We start from the raw sequence: 22,023 nt of genomic DNA on the forward strand, positions 1-22,023 counted from the left end.
CTCAATGATTCAAGCGCATGGAGCAACCACAACCCACCAAAGGCTTCCATAACTCAGCCTTCAACCTCCTGCACCAGAGCTTTGCAGAAGTGCTTGCCCCAATTTATCTTTTCTAGAAACATGCATGCTTCTGAATGAGTTGCAGTTGTATGACAGCTAAAAGTCATTGTATAACTGAAAAAGACCTTGTACTTAAATTCAAATTTGAACTAGCCAACCTATATCAGTTGTACATGTCCCGCCAATGCTCATTGTATTCTAGGAGTTTTGCATTAATGCTCAAAGGGCATTAGCAGGAAGTGCCAAACTACTGTTAAAAGGACAGTAAAGTCAAATTAAATGTTTATCATTCAGATAGAGCATGCAATTTTAAACAACTTTCAAATTTACTACTATTGTCAAATTTGCTTAGCTTCTCTTGGTATCCTTTGTTGAAGAGTAAACCTAGTCTGTTAGGAGTTTAAAAGCATGCTTGTGTATATGGTATTCTTTTTCAGCATGTTTACAAACACTGCTATCTTGTGCATGCTCCTGAGCTCACCTTGGATTGCTCCTTAAAAGGCCATAATACCCAAATGTTTAAACACTTGAAAGTGATGCAGCATAGCTGTAAAAAGCTGATTAGAAAATATCACCTGAACATCTCTATGTAAAAAAGATAGATATTTTACCTCAAAAAGTTCCTCAGTAGCCACCTCCCATTGTAAAAGATTTCTAAGCAGCTTATTAGTATGTCTGTCCCAGGACAACTGAAAGGATGAGCTTCGTGCACTCTCATATTATTTCACCAATCAGGTAAAGGAAGCTTACTATGAAATCTCATGAGAGTTAAGTCAAATCTCATGAGATCACAGTAAGAGTTCATGACCTCAGCACTGCTGATGCTGATTGGCTGCTGTTCATTTCTTCGGTTTTTTTTTTTTTATTTCTACCTGCAGCTGGGAGCAGGTGAAGTATAACTTTTTACACAGAACTTACTCTGGTGAGCTGAGGAGATTGTGAGGTAAGATATCTTCCTTTTTTACATGCTCAGGTGATATTTTCCTGTCAGCTTTTTACAGTTGTACTGCATCAGTTTCAAGTGATTTAGCATATGAGTATTATGTCCCTTTAATAAAGGGCACCAAAATAACTAAGCAACATTGATAAAAAGAATAAATTGAAAAGTTGCTTAAAATGTTCATGCTCTATTCACAACTTTGCTTTTGAACTTGATGTGCCTATTTTGTTGTTGATATTTAGTCAATAACTTATGGTTGGGTGGTCAATAGTGACCATTTATTTAATGGATGAAATTTCTGATATCAAATGTCTGATATCAGATCTTATAGGTTCTTAAAAGTTTTTAATTGGATTATGATCACTATGATGTAAAAAAAAAAAAAGAAAAAAAAAAAAAAAAAAAAAAAAAAAGGGGGGGGGGGGGTTACTGGAAGCCAAGGTCACCTGAGAAACATGAATGCAAGATTGGAATCCACCCCTATGTTTTTAAATGAGCTTTAGGCATCCAAAGAATAGCAGATGGAATGAAAATATTTCTACATATGGTCTATGCGCAGAAAGCAATTTCTACAACCCAGATCCAAAAGATGGCAGTAAATTGTAATATCTGCCAAGTGTTCAGTGTGACAACGTAAATTTTACAGATTGATTTTTGCTCTTAAAAATTACTGTAAGATGAAAAAAATATACTTTATTTAATAATGAGGACTCTTTGTTACAGTGCAAGGTCTTACTTGATAAAGAGCACTTAACCAATATACTTCTATTATATTTATCACAGACTATTTTGCAGTGTAGAGGTTACTAAGGTTCTTCAATATAAAGCAATATTTTTACTATAGAACTAATACAGTAAAATACAATAAAACATAGTTACCGTGTTTAAGCTTTTATAACACAGCAAATGCGCTTATATGTGAGGTTTTTATAGCAGGCGAAGCACTAAGGAATTGGAAAGAGTTGATATTACCATATCTCCTAGAGGTATTTAAATTTCAAAATGCACATTTTGAACCTTTTCTTGCTACAGAAATAAAAATAAGAATAACTTGTTTAAATAGTGAATTTTTTTTATATGTACCCATGTAGTTGTTATATTACTACATGAGGCAATGTGACACTATTTGAGGTCTGTTCACTGGAGCATGCTATGGGGCAGATGGTGGACAGGTTAGGAAACAATGGCCTAGTGTTTCTCAACCGCAGTCCTAACATACCCCCGACAGACCAGGTTTTTATTATAGCTGAACCAGTACGCAGGTGAAGTAATAAGCTGATCAGTAACCATGGTTACTAACCTGCTCTCACCCATCAGCTGAATATTTGACCTGTGCACTGGTTCAGCTATAATGAAAACCTGGCCTGTTGGGGGTACTTGAGGACAGCGGTTGAGAAACACTGACCTAGAGCACTGCTTCTTAAAGGGACACAATCTAAAATTAAACTTTCATGATTTAGACAGAGAACACAATTTTAAAAAACTTTCTTATTCACTTCCATTATCTAAATCCTCTTTTTATGTGCACTCTGTGGCACCAGCTCCTACTGAGCATGTGCAAGATTCACAATATATACATATTTTGTAATTGGCTGATGGCTGTCATGTTGCAGTGGAAGGGAAAAAATAACTAACTTTAAAATGTGTTAGAAAGAAATCTGCTACTTACATGAAACGCAAGTGCTTTTGCATTGTCTTATGCATTTACTGATTATGCTTTTCTACTGATCTTTTAAATTGTAGTTGTGGGGCTGTTCTGTAACAGCCATATGATGTATAATAAATCTGCATTTTTCAAGAAAATCAAACAGGGAAATAAAAAATCAAATTGTGCAAATCTCCTACTGTGTAGTCACTGAGAACAATGGTCCAGCCTCTGTTAATAGTAACTCACATGGTGCAGTTGATTAATAAATGAAAACTATTTTATTTCCAAGTGAAAATATCCAATGCATTTGACCTACTGTGCCCTTTCTTAGGAACCACAGTGAAAAGTAGAATTTATTTTTGTTTGTCTGTTTAATGTAGGTTTAGTATTTGTAAATGAAGCATCTTTTTTCACCCTGACTGGCACTTAATGAGGATAAGGTAAGTGCACACACTACAAGGAGTCAGAGTGAGATTGCATTAGGGATCTCCTACAGTTGCCAGTCTGGACAGCTGGAACCCGAATCCTTTAATGAGGAAAACTGCTATTTCATATACAAAAATACACATAAATTCACAATTTCCAATATATATTTTATACTCTGCAGTTGTTATAACAATTCATTGAAAACACATTAAGGGGACACCAATTTTACGGTACACCGTCCCTTAGCAGGTAAGAAAAATATCTAGCACACTAGGGGGCTGATTTATCAAGCTACGTATCAGGCTTGCCGGAAACAGCAGTTATGAAGCAGCGGTCTAAAGACCGCCGCTCCATAACTTGTCCGCCTGCTCTGAGGCCGCGAACAGAAATCAACCCGATCGAATACGATTGGGTTGATTAACACTCCCTGCTAGCGGCCGATTGGGGAGCGAATCTGCAGGGGGCTGTCGGCATTTATCAATGTGCAGCGGACATGATACGCTACATTGTATCATGTCTGCTCGCACTATGATATGATATATCTACCCCTAAGTTGTAATACTGGAAAAGGTCATTTCTTCTTACTAGTTTCTAACAAATGTGTATTAGTATATAGAAACATTTTTTTTCTCCGAATACTTTTTACCCTTGTTTAACAAGCTATGCTAATATTTTCCAACACAGTATAATCCTGAACTATACAGGATATGCAAACAATATGCTGTTTAAAAGTTTAAATAACTGCAATTCATAGGAAATATAGCACATTAAAGCAAACAGCAACAGTATACAGGGGAACGGAAAATTAGACAAAACTATCATTCTATGAAAATATCAGCGCAGTCAGTGTATAAAAATGTGGAATTCTACACGTTAACATAAACGTGACATACATCTAAAGATTATGACTTGCATAAAAGAACCATGCTTAATTCTAATGCACGGTGAGATTTAATGTTTATTAAAAGTATATGTCATTTGTATGTATGCATAGTATATATAAGCAATTAATGACATTTATTCTAAACATTCTGCTTACGAAAAAAAAACATTTATAGCTGCCATTTTGTAAGCAAAATATTTTTGTTTGTACATATACACAAAGCTTTTTCTCTCTTCCTTATAACTTTACATATATTAAAGCAGTGATTTGACACTTTGCTGCCCATAACACACAGGACTATCAAGGAGTAAAATTATTGCTGAGCAACACTGATTGCTTGCTCTGACACTTTACCATAAAGGGCCCATGTCACTCAGTTACTGAATCAACATGTCACTGCGCCTGGACCATAGTAGTGCAGGTCTGTCCCCATTCAAAGGGGGCACTCGAGATTTGTAAAGTCTAAGTTAAAGGGACAGTATACTGTAAAATTGTTTTTCCCTTAATGTGTTTACAATTGCTTTTTTTACCAACTGCAGAGTAAAAAATTTATGAAAATTAGCTTTTTAAGGTTTATTTCTGTATATTAAAGCTCTGATTTTGTGTTTTGAAGCCACAGCCTAATAAAATAGGTTGAGCTTGTAGGTATAATCAGATCTCATTACTGTATCACATTGTGCACATATACCTGCTTCTTTATCTTATATCTGTCCTTAAAACAATCACCAATACTTTGAGAGAACAATGGAAAATCAACATTTTATTACCTTATCTCTGCTTTATCACACTGGGAGTGTAATTTCTTCTGCTGGCTGTGTTTACAAAGTTTATCTATAGCTGGTACGCGCGGCCACAAACTTTCAGAATAGGTGGGGATACCACATGCTAAATTAACTATTTCAAATGCCAATATAAGGGGAAAGGAGCTACTTGTAAACAATTTAATACACTCCAGCAGGTAAAGTGGATCATTGGGAACAAAATTAAAGGGGAGAAAATTTTTGAGTAAACTGTCCCTTTAAGTCATGTTTAAGGAAGCAGGAAATTCATGTTTGTGCACACATTATCCCTGGGGAGAGAGACTGTTCAATATCTCGTAAGACAAAAACAGTCCTATTGGGGACAGCAAAACCTACTTGTGTTCTCACCAAGTTTTACTGGTAGGGAAAAAACAGCACTAAGCAGTGGCTTATACTTAATAGAAATAATTGCAATATATATATTATTCGTCATTTTAAAATGGATTTTACTGCATATTTATTTTTGTAACTTCATTTGTGCAGTGTCCATTAATTACTGTCACAGCCCCACAAAAGGGGCTGGGGTCTCTACAGGAAGGCAATTCGAGCTTGAGGTCATAAATCTTCTGGAGTAACATGAACAGGTTTACTATTCAGAGAATGCTAGAGAAACAAGATGTCAGTTCTTGTCCATGTTCATAAAAGTTCACTGCACGTCTGCTCACTTATCTAGCTGCAGGCAATGGATACACAGATCATTTCACAAGAAAATAAGTTGTTTGATGTTTGTTTTTTAAAGCAATATGTTTCTTTTGATGTCTAATTTGATATAACTTTTTTTTTTTTTTTTTAACTAAAGGAGCTGTGTTTCATATCCCTTTTAAAGTAAGTGTTATTTACTGTGAAATGTAGAAGAGTCCCTAACTTCAACATACTTCTGGTAAGTCAGGCAACACTGAAACCCTGATAAGGAGCAGCAGAAGATAAGTGCTTTTATCACTAAGCAGAACTTCGTTAACACCCAAATGAGTACTCAACTTTTTAAATCCCAATACCAGGTTTCAAGTCACTTCATCAGATACATTAAATAGCTTCAGGCACATAGATCAAGGTTAAAGGTAGAATTTATTGAGAGAGATAATACTGAAATGATGTAATAGTTTTTCGTCTTTTTTCTTTTATCGAAACTTCAATGATATCTGACAGGAGTTTGAAATACTGGATTGTTTGTGCCAGTCACAAGACTCTTTGAAATTGCAGCTTCCAGCAATTCTGACCATACTGCTACTGTATAAATAAAACAAAGAATCCTTATTTTTTATTAGGGAAAAAAAAAGTTACTCTTTCACAGCCATGTAATTTGAATTGAACATTATTTTAGGGAAAACCATGTTTTAAAGGGACAAAAACCCCATCATTTTATTTCAGTATTTGGATAGAACATACAATTTTAAACAACTCTCCAATTTACCGCACTTCTATTATCAAATTGGCTTCATTACCTTGTTATCCTTTGCTGAAGGAACAGCATTGCACTACTGACAGGAAGCTGAACACATCTAGTTAGCCAATCACAAGAGACAAATGTGTGCAGGCACCAATCAGCAGCTAGCTCCCACTAGTGTAGGATATGTGCGTATTTTTTCAACAAGGGATACCAAGAGAACGTAACACATCAGAAATTAGAAGTTAATTTAAAAATGTCTTAAATGACATGCTCTATATGAATCATGCAAGTTTCATTTTTGACTTTCCTATCCATTTAAATGTTATATATATATATATATATATATTCCAAGACAGAGCACTCTCACCTTAATGTTCAGCTGCCAGAGTGCCAGCAGTTCAATATATGGGACATAAGAAGGCAGTCTCTGGTCTTTTTATCAAGTGTAATTTAATATATCAAGCATGACGTTTTAGGGATAAACTCCCTCAGACCTGAGAAAGTGAAATGTCCCCCCAAAACGTCACGCTTGATATATTAAATTACACTTGATAAAAAGACCAGAGACCGCCTTCTTATGAGAATATATATATATATATATATATATATATATATATATATATATATATATATATATATATATATATATATATATATATATATACACACATATATATATATACACATACATACACACATATACCTCTCTATACATGCTAATTATAACAGATATGAGTTAATTGGATACTGTGGTAGCCCTTCGACCATAGAGAGACCAACATGTTAGTTATGTCCATATTTGCAGACAAACAGTAGCCTAACTATACAGGATATGCAAACAATATGTTGTTCAGAAGTTAAATAACTACTTAATAGGAAATATAGTACAATAAATTAAAAAAAATACATTATATGGAATATTAGACTTAAACTGCAACATTCCAACAAAATTTCAGCACCCTCCCTTAAAATGGTGAACAGATTCCATAGCATAACAGTTTATAGACACAGTATATAAAAAGGAGGAATTGTACACAAATGTATATAGAAAGAAAGAAATGGCAGTGATAGAAATAACCACATTAACCCTTAAAAGGGAAAGTAAATACAAGGGGCAGTGTCAATAATGTACAGTATGGTGAACCTGGACCATAAAGATGCAATGCGGTGTCAGTACTGCTGTATAAAAAGGGGAACCGTGCACCTCTCCACATCCAAAAAGCAACAGGACCCATGATTTGTCAAGTCCATGTTAAGGAGAAAGTCTAGGTAGTCAATATTAAATAAACTTTCATGACTCAGATAGGGCATGCAATTTTAAACAACTTTCCAGTTTACTTTTCCTCACAAAATTTGATTTGTTTTCTTGGTAGTCTTTGTTGAAAGGTAAACCTAGGTAGGCTCATAAACTGATTTATAAGCCTTTAAAGGCCTCCTCTTATTGTCAGTGCATTATGACAGTTTTTACAGCTAGAGGGTGCTATTTCACGTGTGCCATATAGATAACATTATGCTCACTCCCGTGGAGTTATTTAGGAGTACGCACTATGTGGCTAAAATGCAAGTCTAAAAAAGTGTTTTAATAGAACAGTGTTGGTTATGCAAAACTGGGGAATGGGTAATAAAGGGATTATCCATCTTTTACAAAAAAAAAAAAAAAAAAAAAACAGCAGTATAGTGGCACACTAATACTATAAGTGGGTAGGAAGTCCAATCTTAATAATAGGAGAAGGATGGAAAAATAGGATAAATAAATTAAAACTTAACTTTTACGGTTATAACTATATTAAAAATGAAGAAACAAATATTTAAAAACAAATATATGGATGACTGCTCCCTGAGTGTCACACCAATGTCTATTATGTCCCAAGGCCGGAATTAATTAATGAAGGGGATATATATATATATATATATATATATATATATATATATATATATATATATATATATATATATATATATATATATATCCCCTTCATTAATTAATTCCGGCCTTGGGACATAATAGACATTGGTGTGACACTCAGGGAGCAGTCATCCATATATTTGTTTTTAAATATTTGTTTCTTCATTTTTAATATAGTTATAACCGTAAAAGTTAAGTTTAATTTATTTATCCGATTTTCCATCCTTCTATTATTAAGATTGGACTTGCTACCCACTTATAGTATTAGTGTGCCACTATACTGCTTCTTTTTTTCTTTTGTAATATATTCATATAGGCACTGCCCCATATATATATATATATATATATATATATATATATATATATATATATATATATATATATTACGATAGAGGGGACCAGGGTATTTGCCCACCACCCTCACCTCCCTGATTTAGTTATTAGGAAACCCCCCCTTTTCTAAATTATCCATCTTTTTAAACAATAAAAATTCTGTAGTAAACTGTTCCTTTAAGTGATATATTTACACAAACGACATGATCGTTGGGGAGAGACAGCTCATTGTCTCGTGATAAAAACAGCCCTATTAGTAAACATAGAGAAGTCTTCAGCAGTATGGAAAAGTTGTTTTATTCAGCACATATACAATTTAAAATCCATATTTCCCAACACTCAGGACAAATTCTGAGTGACATACTCAGACTGTGACACCCTAGAATTTCACAACTCCAAGGCTAAGAATGACTAATATAGATGGTAAATAGGATATATCAATTAGAAATCTGAAATGATTGCTTTAATAAATCTGCAAAGTAAGTATCAGTGCTTAGCCATAATGACACTAGTTCAGTAAGGAATCCCTGAAGCAATGTAGCGCACTTAGTGAAGACGATCAATAGAAAATTATAAGCACTCCCTTAATGTAATTAATACCCTCACATATTAATAGATGCAAGTAAACCTAGGTAATATCAATGCTGCATCTCCATTGGATAAAATATTTAAGTCCCTAGAGTAAAATATTCCATCCGAACACTAGAAGCACCAATATAAATGAGGCTTTGTTTTCCACATTGAAATTGCCCTGAAAAGGAAATTTTTTTCAAGCATACAAAATAAAAGAAGCAATTCAAAGGGTTAAAATTGTTTTAAATTAAAGGGACAGTAAAATCAAAAGGGACATAAAAAAAAGTAGATAGATATAACAATATGTACTTTAATTACTTTAACTGCAAATGTATACTGCCGTGCCTCGCCATTACCCCTTTGAGTTTCTGATTTGTAAAGCTCTAACTCCCACACATGTCTTTCAATGGCTGCATCTATATCTACTATTGCTTTGGTAGAATGCAAAAGTGCACAGTGATTATCTGCTGGAGCATGGCTAGAAGCTGTGAACTGAGTTGAAATACAATGCCTATGTCTAAACACTAAGGGGGTGGAGCAAACACTAAGGGGGTGGAGCAGACTGCTCCAGACAGCATGGCTAATTATTTTTGAAAACTATTTTAAAATACTTGCCAACAATTTGTAAACATTTTTTTATGCAAACTATTTTTACTAAACCTAGGTAGGCTCATATGCTAATTTCTAAGACCTCAAAGGACACCTTTTATCTCGGTGCATTTTGAGTTTCCCAGCTAGACAGTGCTAGTTCGTGTGTGCCATATAGATAGCATTGTGCTCACTCCCATGGAGTTATTTAAGAGTCTGCACTGATTGGCTAGAACACATGTATGTCAAAAGAACTGAGATAAGGGGCAGTCTGCAGAGGCTTAGCTACAAGGTAATCACAGAGGTAAAAAGTGTATTAATATAACCATGTTGTTTATGCAAAAGTGGAAAAAAGCTAATAAATAAATGATGTATCTGTCTAAACAATAACACTTTTCAAGTAGACTGTCCCTTAATCTTTTTGATTTATGAGAAAACAACGATAAACACCCCATGGCAACATTTCAATACGTCCATAAAGCTATATTGTTCTATTGGAGTTCAGAGCCTCGTGGTTTGTGTGCAAATACTGCAAGATCAAACGCAATCTTAATAACACATCTACTGGTCCCTTTAATACTGTTGTATAAGTCATAGATGTAATTAAAAAATACCCAGTACTAACAGCTTATTTATATCAGAGATGAAAACTTATAGTTAAGGTTTAGCACAGCGACTTCCATATTTACTAGTATGTGTCAACCATGCAAGACCAGGGGTGTTCATATGCAGCCCACATTATAGGATTATTGACCTTTGCTAACTATGGGCCAGATTACAAATGGCGCGCTAACTCTTTTTTTTTTTCATTTGCATGCAAAACACTGATGGAAGTTTAAGGAGGACACAGAGATTAATGTCAGTTAACATCAGATAAAGTAAACTGATAAGAGAGTTGTGCCAGTACAATCATCAGATAACGTAAGTGTAGTAAGATAACAATGAACATTCTGCAATAAAAATAAAAAAAAACTGGTAAAACTATTAGAACTAGACAGTCTTCAGGTATCAAGGAAAGCAGAATGCAATTACATGAACAGGCTATCTGTAAGTGACAAAGAACACAAAACTAAACACAACTAAATTTCCTATATTAGGGCCCGAAGAGCCTTCTTACATGTATATAGGAGAAAACTTAAGCAAGGTTCTTCGGACTAGGCAGAGACTACGTAACTCTGCCAGAGAAAAATGCGGAGGAGAAGGTACTCAACCCTTACCGCACAAGAGGGGTAAGGGGCAGAGTATAGTCTAGTGATAGTGTATGCTTCCACTACTGATATACATAAACAAATAAAATTCTAGCATTAGTGTAAAAAATCTAGGAATAGCCATTTCCCCTGGGCTCACAAGTTGAATGGTATCCTATAAGCGCTGCTAGCTGTATAGATTGGATATACCTTAACTAAGAGAAAAAACTAAGCGACAGTACTAACTCATCATCTGGTAGAGGACAATGTAGTGTAGGCAATTTCTTCTATTTTACTGCTATAACCAATCTTCTATTCCCTCTCCGTCAAAATAATGTTACCTTTATTATTATAGAGTAAATCTCTGCTCTGTTGTCTATTATTGGCGGAGACAGTCTTGCCATATATCCCTACGTCTATATAGGGTCGCTATCAGCGACTATGACATCTAAAACTAAGAGATCAACATACCTCTATTATCATAATAAAAAGAAACTATAATAGCAAATGGACAGGCTCTTGGGGTCAAATGAACCAATGGCAAGAGAGGCTGCAAATATTTAGATTTTGTAAGAAGGGGTAAACTTCGCTGTCCTGGCCGCAAACAACCTCGTCACCCAAAAAACTTGCTTCCTATTCTTTTGGCATAAAATATATGAATTACAATAAATGACCACCAATGCCATCTCTATATCTAAATCATATATATGTTGCAGTACTGAGCTAAATGATCTCCGACTTTAGAAAGTGCATTTGGTAACAAGTACTTCAGCTAAGAAAATAATCAGCTTACTATGGGAAGACCCAACAGACTTATTACAAGTTTAGAGAGTTTCAGCAGGCAACCATGGGCTTAGTATTTATTCATGCTTATGCACCCAAGGGGACCTGTAACAAATATTGTTAGATTGAATAATATTTACATTTTTATATATTGAAGCAAAGAAAAAGTACAACCAAAATGGACCTAGATCAATGCCTTGGGTTTTCTACTTTAAAAAATATCTATAGTTTTGACAGGTAAATAAAAAAACCAAACAAGGCTTTATTTCTGTTTAAATGGAGTAATAGCAAAAAAAGCTAACAATTCTCCAGTATTTTGGGCATGATTTTCTTTGAACGTCCCGGTAGTAAAGGGGTTAAGTATTTAATCAATGGATACACCTCATGAGAGTTAAAGTATTCCCTGCACATTGTTCTATTGAGAATTATTTATGTATGTTTGTATAATCAATAATATTATATAATAATTTGTATCCCAATCTTTCCAATTAAAAACTTTAAAGTTAAATAAAAAATGGATTTGTTTTCCTTTTGTCCTCTACATTGCCCCCCCAAAAAAACCTTAAAACCACAATATATTTTGCATTTCCTGTAACATTTTTACACAGTTGTCTTACTTTAAGTGCTCGCAGTTTTCACACATTATATATATATATATATATATATATATATATATATATACACACACATATGGGGGGGGGGTTTGTGGGGATTCTCCACCTCAGCCATCATAATGAAAATGAACTAGTTTTCACAAGAGGGGACTGCAAAATATATCAGGAATTGTAAATAACTTTCAGCTAGATTACTAGTCTTGCGTTAGCCTTAAAAAGCAGAATTGAGAGGTCCGAACACTGCTTTTTAACGCCCGCTGGTATTACGAGTCTTGCAGGTACAGGTGTACCGCTCACTTTTTTGGCCAGACTCGAAAATACAGCAAATCCACTTACGTCAATTGCATATCCTATTTTTTCAAAGGGACTTGCATAGTGCCGGTATTACGAGTCCTCCAAAAAGTGAGCAGTACACCCTCTCCTGTCAAGCCTGGTACCGCATTTAAAAGTCAGTAGTTAAGAGTTTTATGGTCTAACACCGTAGTATAAAACTCTTAACTAAAGTGCTAAAAAGTACACTAACACCCATAAACTACCTATTAACCCCTAAACCGAGCCCCCCCACATCACAAACACTATAATAAATATTTTAACCCCTAATCTGCCGAACCGGACACCGCCGCCACTATAATAAATATATTAACCCCTAAACCGCCACACTCCCGCCCCGCAAACATTAGTTACATTTTATTAACCCCTAATCTGCCGACCCCAATGTCACCGCCACTATATTAAAGTTCTTAACCCCTAAACCTAAGTCTAACCCCCCCTAACTTAAATATAATTTAAATAAATCTAAATAAAATTACTACAATTAACTAAATTATTCCTATTTAAAACTAAATACTTACCTATAAAATAAACCCTAAGAAAGCTACAATATAACTAATAGTTACATTGTAGCTAGCTTAGGATTTATTTTTATTTTACAGGCAACTTTGTATTTATTTTAACTAGGTACAATAGTTATTAACTATTTAATAGCTACCTAGTTAAAATAAAGACAAATTTACCTGTAAAATAAAACCTAACCTAAGTTACAATAACACCTAACACTACAATTAAATTAATTAGCTAAATTAAATACAATTAAAAAAAAAAAAATATCTAAAGTACAAAAAAAACCCCACTAAATTACAGAAAATAAAATTACAAGTTTTTTAAACTAATTACACCTACTCTAATCCCCCTAATAAAATAAAAAAGCCCCCCAAAATAATAAAAAGCCCTACCCTATACTAAATTACAAATAGCCCTTAAAAGGGCCTTTTGCGGGGCATGGCCCCAAAGTAATCAGCTCTTTTACCTGTAAAAGTACAATACCCTCCCAACATTAAAACCCACCACCCACACCCCCAATCCAATATTAGGGTTTATTTTATAGTTAAGTATTTATTTGTAAATAGGAATAATTTAGTTAATTGTAGTAATTTTATTTAGATTTATTTAAATTATATTTAAGTTAGGGGGGTTAGGGTTAGACTTAGGGGTTAAGAACTTTAATATAGTGGCAGCGACGTTGGGGGCGGCAGATTAGGGATTAAAAAGTGTAGGTAGGTGGCGGCGACATTGGGGCGGCAGATTAGGGGTTAATAAATATAATGTAGGTGGCGGCAGTGTCCGGAGCGGCAGTTTAGGGGTTACTAATATAATGTAGGTGGCGGCGATGTTGGGGACGGCAGATTAGGGGTTAATAAGTGCAAGATTAGGGGTGTTTAGACTCTGGGTTCATGTTAGGGTGTTAGGTGTAGACATAAAATGTGTTTCCCCATAGGAATCAATAGGGCTGTGTTATGAGCTTTACGCTGCTTTTTTGCAGGTGTTAGGTTTGTTTTTTTTCAGCCGGCTCTCCCCCATTGATTCCTATGGGGAAATCGTGCACGAGCACGTTTAGCCAGCTCACCTCTACCGTAAGCAGTGCTGGTATTGAGGTGAGATGTGGAGCTAAATTTTGCTTTACGCTCACTTTACTGTGGCCAACGCCGGGTTTGTAATAACCCGTAATACCAGCGTTGTCTGCAAGTGAGCTTAAACTGCTCGTTAGCACCGCACCCCTGTTAACGCAAAACTCGTAATCTAGGTGTTTGTCTGTTTGCTTTTTTTCAAAGTTACTGAGCACAATATATCAATCAATAAGTACCTGCACTTTAAAAAAAAAAAAAAAAAAAAAAAAAAAAAAACCCACAAAAAAAGAAAAAATATATAATATTAATATACATACACTAGTATTTTTAGAACCCTTTATGCATATATATGTTTGTGTAGTTAATTACTGCTTTCTCATGTGCATAACAGAAAATTTAGCAATACTGCAAGCTGACTCATAAGTACAGTATGTATATTAACCCAACAGAAGGCTAATATCAATACAGAGAATAAGTATATGTCTTATTAATAGGCATTGTTTCAAAATAAGTCATAAGTCGGATGTGTCTTTCACTTATTTTCTGGGTAACTTGTCTAAATGTGATTAAAGTAAATTCAACACTGCCTGATAAGTGAAAATATCTTCTTTAGCGTATAATGTATCCGATACTAATTTTTGGTTTACTTCACCCCTAAAATATACTGTGTTTAAATTATAATCAATATTTGATAATTAGGTGTAATACATCTAAAATATTATATTTTTAATTTATGAAGTCATAAAATTATAACACTTGCTTTTGAAATGAACTGTCTGTGAAACAGTCAACAGAATTCTCCATTTAAATAAACCTGTATTCAGCAAAGCAAACTATAATATGCATTACAAAATAAAAATCTGTGTGTCCTAGAAACTTATCTTTGAATGTCTTTAAAAACACACCCATCACCTATCTGATGCAGGGACTGAGAAATCAGTTGCTGTCAGTTAAAGCGTTAATAAACATCTGTTCACCAGATTCAGTAAAACTACAGACCCCTACACAAAATTCCAGTGCTCCTAAACTGTAACAGCCTCCCAACCCCCCAGGATATATATCTCAACATACACATCCTGTACAGACCACGGGCTGCCCAATTTTAGTAAGTCTGATCATAAAAGGAATTCAGCAAAAAAAGATCTTAGTCTTTATTACAGGCACCAGTTATATTCATTGCAGACATTATAAAGCACATCTAATGAAGCCTTACATTAGAACAGAGGGTACTATTAAAACATAATTAACTAGAGCTTAGATCAAACTAGCTAAAAACTATAAGGGTTCTTCAGACAGCCTTTTGTGTAAGTGTGTATATATAAATGTGCACATCTATGTATGTATATATATATATATATATATATATATATATATATATATATATATATATATATATATAGTTGTATGTGTATCTGAATAAATTATATTAAATAGCCCTTTAATATGTTTAGACACATAATTATATACACACACCTATACAGTATATCTCTATATCTATGAAAACTGTATTAAACTATCCGTTTATGTAGCAAACAGGTTTATCACACTAAAGCATTAGTATGTGTTCCAAGATAGATGAGATTTAAACGTTCCTGTGAGACTCCAGCGTACTGTGTTGCTATTATTGTGATTGTATAGTAACTAAATACATAGTGTGAAACTGTAAACAGCTGGGACAGAGTACTGTATTCCCTTGCAGCAAATATAAGATCTATGACGTATTTTATGTAAAAATGCAGCAAAGAAAATCAGTTATATCAGACTGGAAGGAAATAAAATATATTCTTGTAAAGCAGGTGGCAGAGGTGAAGTTTTGTAAACTCTATCCGTTGTAGAGGCCCAGAATGAGATACTAAACTGAAGAGGGGCCCAGGGCCCAATTCTCAAAAATACACAGGGGTGTTAATGGGACATCAAACTCATAATTACTTATTTAATCACAATATATATATATATAAATAATAATGTTGCTCCAACTTTAATTTACCTATAAATGCTGTGAAATTTCTACTCCAACAGAAAATATGATTTAATGACCCTGCAACATGTTGCTTAGTTAGATCACTAAAGCAGCTAATTCACATATGGCTCTAATTGTCCACAAGAAACCCACATATTAAAAATGATTTCATATTGTTGTATCTTTAAACTGTTTGAAGCTATTAACCCCCTGAAAATGTTTCTAGATAAACTCCAGTCATAACCTAAAACCAAACATCCTCTGGTCCATAAAGTGCAAACAAGACTTTATAAACTACTGTGACGTGTGGGGTTGGTAATTTATACATGACTTGTTGCTGTTTATAGAAAAGAAAATTCTGGCTTAAAAATAGGCTTTAATTGCCCTTATTGGCTAAAGAATTATGTGGTCTTACCAGAATCCCCCCCCCCCCCCTCCTTTATCCCTTATTAATTTGTGATGCACCTGGATCCGTGGGTTGCGAGGAGCGGGTCTCTAGCGGAACCTCCTACCCGTTATCAATGCGTTTTAAACGGTATGCTGGGATCAACAGTAAAGAGTGAACATTCATTTTCGAGAGTAACTGTCTATAAAGTGTGAAATGCTTAGTTACCCCACTGAGAGGCACCCGTATAAAAAAAAAAAAAGGAAGGTGCAGCTTAGAGAAGATTTTTTGGGATAAAGATAATATCAGAAGAAAAATCCTCTTGATAGGAAACACCAGATCAGAATAGGGTCTCCTTAAATGACGAGTGGTTTTTGTGCTTGTAAAGGATCCACTGGCGCTTGGAGAGAGGGTCCCTATATAAGGAACCAGGCTTGAGTCTGTGTGTGTATAGCGGCTCCCGGCTGCTGCAGTGTAGAGCTGGGCATCCTCCCAGCCTGCCTGATCACACACAGCATGGTAGTATCTAGAGCTGCTTCCTTCCAACATAAAACGCACTAAACATCCAAAGGAACAAAAGAAAAAACAGCAGAAACTCACCACAAATACTGAGAGAAAATCTCCCTCCAGATTAGGTAAAGAGAGGGCAGCACAAGAAGAACAAATCCCACTGTGTCCAGACACCAGCCTTAATCGGCTTCTCTGTGTAAGGCTTCCACGGAGTGCATCTAATATAGGGCTCAGCAGCAGCCACGTGGATTGGAGAGCAGCTAAACATAGACTAACTCCTCCTCAGCCTGAGCTATTGCACATAGCTGCAGCTCCTCTATCCCATCAGATACATCCGCACATCATGCCAGCCCCTTCTATAGCCACACAGAGGAGACATGAACTTGTTCAATTAACAAATTAATGAGGTGGGAATGCATCCTAAATCTAGCAAGGGGATCCTATGAAGTAGAACATTTGTCAGATGGATACAACAAAAAACTTTGAGTAGAAATAAAATTATATTAGATACTGTTATATTGACAATGGCTGATTAAATAATACATAACATTTTTTTAAAAAAAATACTGCTGAATTGATGGACAGAAGAAAAAAAAATAGTTATTTTTATTGCAGAACCATTAAATGATGTGGTTGGTTGTGAGCTATCATTAAAAGAGCCATTATAGTGTTAAAATGACATGCTTTAATGCACTAGAAAATCTAATTTGGGCACTAGTGATGCTTTAATGCGCAGAAGTGCAAGTCCACGACTCAGCGGTGTAAATTAGTACTGCTGATTGGATCTGCAACAGTTTAAGTTCGGGACCAGCAGTGCTTTGCGGGCTCTTTGCAGGACTTTAACTATGATTAACCCCTTTGCAGGGGTTAAAATTACATGATCTAACGGATTAGAGCATGTCATTTTAAAATACATATACTGTATATATATTGTCGTGTTAAAAACTGCAGATAAAGGTGTTCTGTCAAAATAAGCAACACATCATCAAAAGTTGCAACCGCTCTTGGTAATTTTCTGATTAGAAACAAAAAGTTTACAAATATTGGGCACTTACGCATTCACAATATTTATGCTCCACTCCACTGTACTGGTATAACAAGTTAAGCACAATGCAAACTCAACCTCGCTTTCGCATTTCAGGGAAGGTTTGCGCTTGCGAGAGCGGGCTTCCATAGGCTCCAATAGGAGCCTCATTCTCATTTCATGAGACACAGCTTAGAACCTAGCGCAGCGAAGGGTTGAGTCGTACAGCAATGGGAAGCAAAGTGCAAATATATATGTATATGGTTATATACATATATATTTATGTGTTTATATGTGTATATGTACACATATTAACGCATAAATATACAGGTGTCCCTCGTTTTACAACGGTTCAATTTACACCGTTTCAGAATGACAACCTTTTTTTCCAGTCATGTGACTTCTATTGAAAAGCATTGAGAATCAGTGTATTTATTAAAATAGCCAGTAGGTGGAGCTGTCCGCTTGTGTTGCAGCAAAGCCAAGCAAGCTGGAATTAATCAGTTTAACCAGACCTGAGCTATCAAGCAGATTTCAAAGGAACAAGATCTTCCTGTCTATAAATCAGTCCAGATTGGAATGCATAGAAAGAACTGTTTGCAGAAAAATGCAAGTGAAGTCTGTGTTGTGTGATTATTTTATTAGGTTTATAATGCTGTTTAGCAAATGTTTTGTTCATTTAACAGTTTTGTTTTTTTTTTAGTTTTTTTTTTATATTTTTATTTATGGCAAAGGGTAGGAGAGTTACAACAAAATAAATGACAGGGTATAAAAAAGTGCATTACAATTGATAAAATATTACATACATATTTAAGTAATAGCAATAAGTGTAAGAATAAGAGTCAAGAAAAACCCCATGCATTAATACATATTCTGAGGAAAATTTAGAACGGCCTATTTATGGCCAACTATAGGTGCATGAAATAACCAACTACGAGTGTATCACATTACTAACCGATCTTCCCCTTTTCTTTATTTTTTCCAACTATTTTCCCCCCCAAAGAAAAACATCAACAAAAAAAAATGAAACAACACACAAAAAACCCACACAACGAAAAAAAAAATAAAAAAATAAAATAAAAATATTAATTCCCCCCTATCCCCCTCTCTCTCATCTCCCCACTTCGCCAGGCGGTTCACTCATTACCAGCTGCCCAGTCTCCAGGAAAATGGCCCGCCAGAATATTTGTCAAAACAAACTCAGAGTCTCTAAATGGTTTAATCAGTTTTTTTTGGTGTACTAAAGGGAAGGATTTTACAAATATTTCCCACTTTTTAAAGAATACAGCCAAATATTTATCTTGCGGATATGGTATATTAAACTGCTCTGTCGTGAATTGATTAATCAAAGCCGTTTTAAATTGTGTCATTGTAGGTGCTGAAGATGCCTTCCAGGATTTAAAGATGAGATTATGTGCCGTTAAAATAATAGTATTTATCAGACTATAATTTTTAATTATTCCTTGGAATTGCACCAGAAAGAAAATTTCAATTGGGGATAGCTTATGCTCCAATTCTAGAACTACATTCATCCAATAAGAGATTTTCTTCCAATATTGGCATATTTTGGGGCAGCTCCATAAACAATGAAATAAATCTGCTTCTGATGACGAGCATCTAGAACAGAGAACTCTTGTATTGTACTACTTTGAAACAGTGGCAGGTGTAAAATATCTCTGTAAACCGACTTTTATCTGCGACTCCCTCCAAGATGTCGGGACCCAACTCTGTAGAGCTATTTTAAAGCTCCCAATAATAGTATGATCATTTATATCTGGAAACTGGGTGACCCACATTGCAACCATATCACCCACCTGTAACCTCGACGCTTTCTGGTTTATAAGTAAATATAAAGGGGAAATTGCGTGTATTCCTGAAGCGTAGATAGAAATCCTGGCCTGTAATTCACCCATGGTCCAGTTGTTCCCATGTTTTGTAAGCAGCTCTTGAAGAAAGTGTCTGACTTGAAGGTAGGCATAGAACTCGCGTGCACCTAAGTCAAATTTGTTTGCAATTTCTGCAAACAATAATGGATTGCCTTCTGTATCCCGTAATTGACTCAAGGTTTTAAGACCTTTTGACTCCCAGTCCTTGAATATCTGGTTAGAAAGACCTGGACCGAAATCAAGGTTACTACAAATGGGTAGATATTGTGAAACGTAAGGGGAGCAATCAATTTCCGTACATAGTCTCTGCCATGCCACAATAACATTCTTAAAAGTAGACATGTAAAATATATTAGATAGGAGTGAGGTAAGTGGGCAATGCAGGAGGGCCTTCAGCTGAAAAGGGGCCACTATCTGAGATTCCCAAGTACCTGAAGAGATTTGATCCTTTTCAGTTAACCAATCTATTGCAAATCTGGATATAATAACCAAGTTATACATCTGGATATTAGGGAGTGTAAGGCCCGCTGACAACTTAGAGTTCATGAGTCTATGGGAGGAAATCCGCGGCCTCTTTCCTTGCCATAAAAAATTGGAACATGCTCTATTGTATATAATGATATCTTTTTTGTGTAGAAACCAAGGAATATTTTGAAAAATGTAGAGAAGTTTTGGAAAAATGACTGATTTAATCAGGGTCACGCAAGCAGATAAAGATATAGGCAACATAGTCCATTCCTCTAATTTTTTTTTTTACAGTAATCCAGCCCCGGTCTATAGTTTAATTTATATCACTCTTCTGGATTTCTGGGTAATCGAAGGCCGAGATATGTAATCTGGGAGACCTCTAAGAAGGGGTGATTGATAAAATGTGAGGGATTTTTATATAACCACATTAGTTCTGATTTTAAGGTGTTAATCTTAAATCCAGAGATCTCCCCAAACTCTTGAATGGTGGCCTGCAAGATAGGTAAGGTAATCTTGAGGTTAGATAGAAATAATAAAAGATCATCCGCATAAAGAATCAGAACCAATTTCTCATCTGCCAGTGAGATCTCATCGAGTTCTTGCCTTAATCGGATGGCCAAAGGCTCTACACTGAGGTTACATAGGAAAGGGGAAAGTGGGCAGCCTTGTCTGGTCCCTCTGAATAAGTCAAATCGTTGAGTAGACGTATTGTTGATAATAACCGTAGATGACGGGGCGCTATAAATTAATCGTATGTAATTGGTAAAGTATCCTGAGAATCCGAAGTGGTCTAGAGCGAAGAACAGATGGTCCCAACCGACCCGATAGAGGGCCTTCTCCGCATCGACCGTTAGTATGGCCTTATCCATACTTTCGTGGGCACTAGAAGACTTATATACCTATTCCAGAAAGACTCAATCAGAATTAATAATTTCCTCGTATTTCTTACGGGGTTCTGCCCAAACATAAAACCAGATTGGTTCTCATGGATTAGATCACCCATATATGGTTTCAATCGAGAGGCCACGATAGCTGCCAGCAGCTTGTAATCAGTGTTAAGGACAGAGATGGGTCTGAAAGAACTAGGCATCTCAGGATCTTTACCCTTTTTTAAGATTAACGAGATGTTCGCTGCTGTAAAAGAAGGCGAACACCTGGTATTCTCTGAAAAATAGAAGTTGAATAGTTTGGACAATATTGGAGTCACCTGGGTTTGTAAGATTCTATAATATTCAATAGGGAGTGAGTCTGGTCCGGCCGCCTTATTAGGTTTCGCGTTCTTAATTGCCAATATAATCTCCCCTTCGGTAATGGGAGCATTAATTGCATCTCTAGCCTCTAAGGATAGTCTTGGCACCTGGATCTTTTCCCAGAATAATGCTTTCTTGTCTAGATTGGGGGGATCTTGCTTATACAGATCTTGAAAGTATTCAAAGAATACTCTTTCAATATCAGAGTGATTCGTATACCTTGTAGCTCCTTGTTTAATAGCAGAAATTGGGTGTCTGGGGGAGGATTTAGCTAATCTGGCTAAAAACTTAGCCGATCTACCTGTGAAGCCACCGTATACTGCTTTCAATCTAAGTTCCTCCTGGGCACTATTCTGTTTGATATACATATCTCGTAGTGTCTTTGCTGTGACATATGCATCCCAGCATTCTCTAGAGTGCTTAATAATATAAGCTCTATATGTATTTTTAACATGATTGGCAAGCTGTCTAGCTACTAGGCTACAGTTCTTTTTCCAATGGAACGTGT

General features: G+C 35.5%; 1 protein-coding gene across 2 annotated transcripts in view; it reads right to left on the reverse strand.

Moving 5' to 3' along the window:
• The window catches only part of ST3GAL1 (ST3 beta-galactoside alpha-2,3-sialyltransferase 1), a 316,937-nt gene extending 299,801 nt beyond the window's left edge, over nt 1-17,136 (reverse strand). For both annotated transcript variants that reach the window (XM_053715377.1, XM_053715376.1), the window contains exon 1: nt 16,978-17,136. The gene's annotated coding sequence lies outside the window, so the exon portion shown is untranslated. The remainder of the gene's footprint in view (nt 1-16,977) is intronic.
• Between the last annotated feature and the right edge of the window lie 4,887 nt (nt 17,137-22,023).

Source organism: Bombina bombina, chromosome 5, assembly GCF_027579735.1.
Source record: "Bombina bombina isolate aBomBom1 chromosome 5, aBomBom1.pri, whole genome shotgun sequence".
NCBI lineage: Eukaryota > Metazoa > Chordata > Amphibia > Anura > Bombinatoridae > Bombina > Bombina bombina.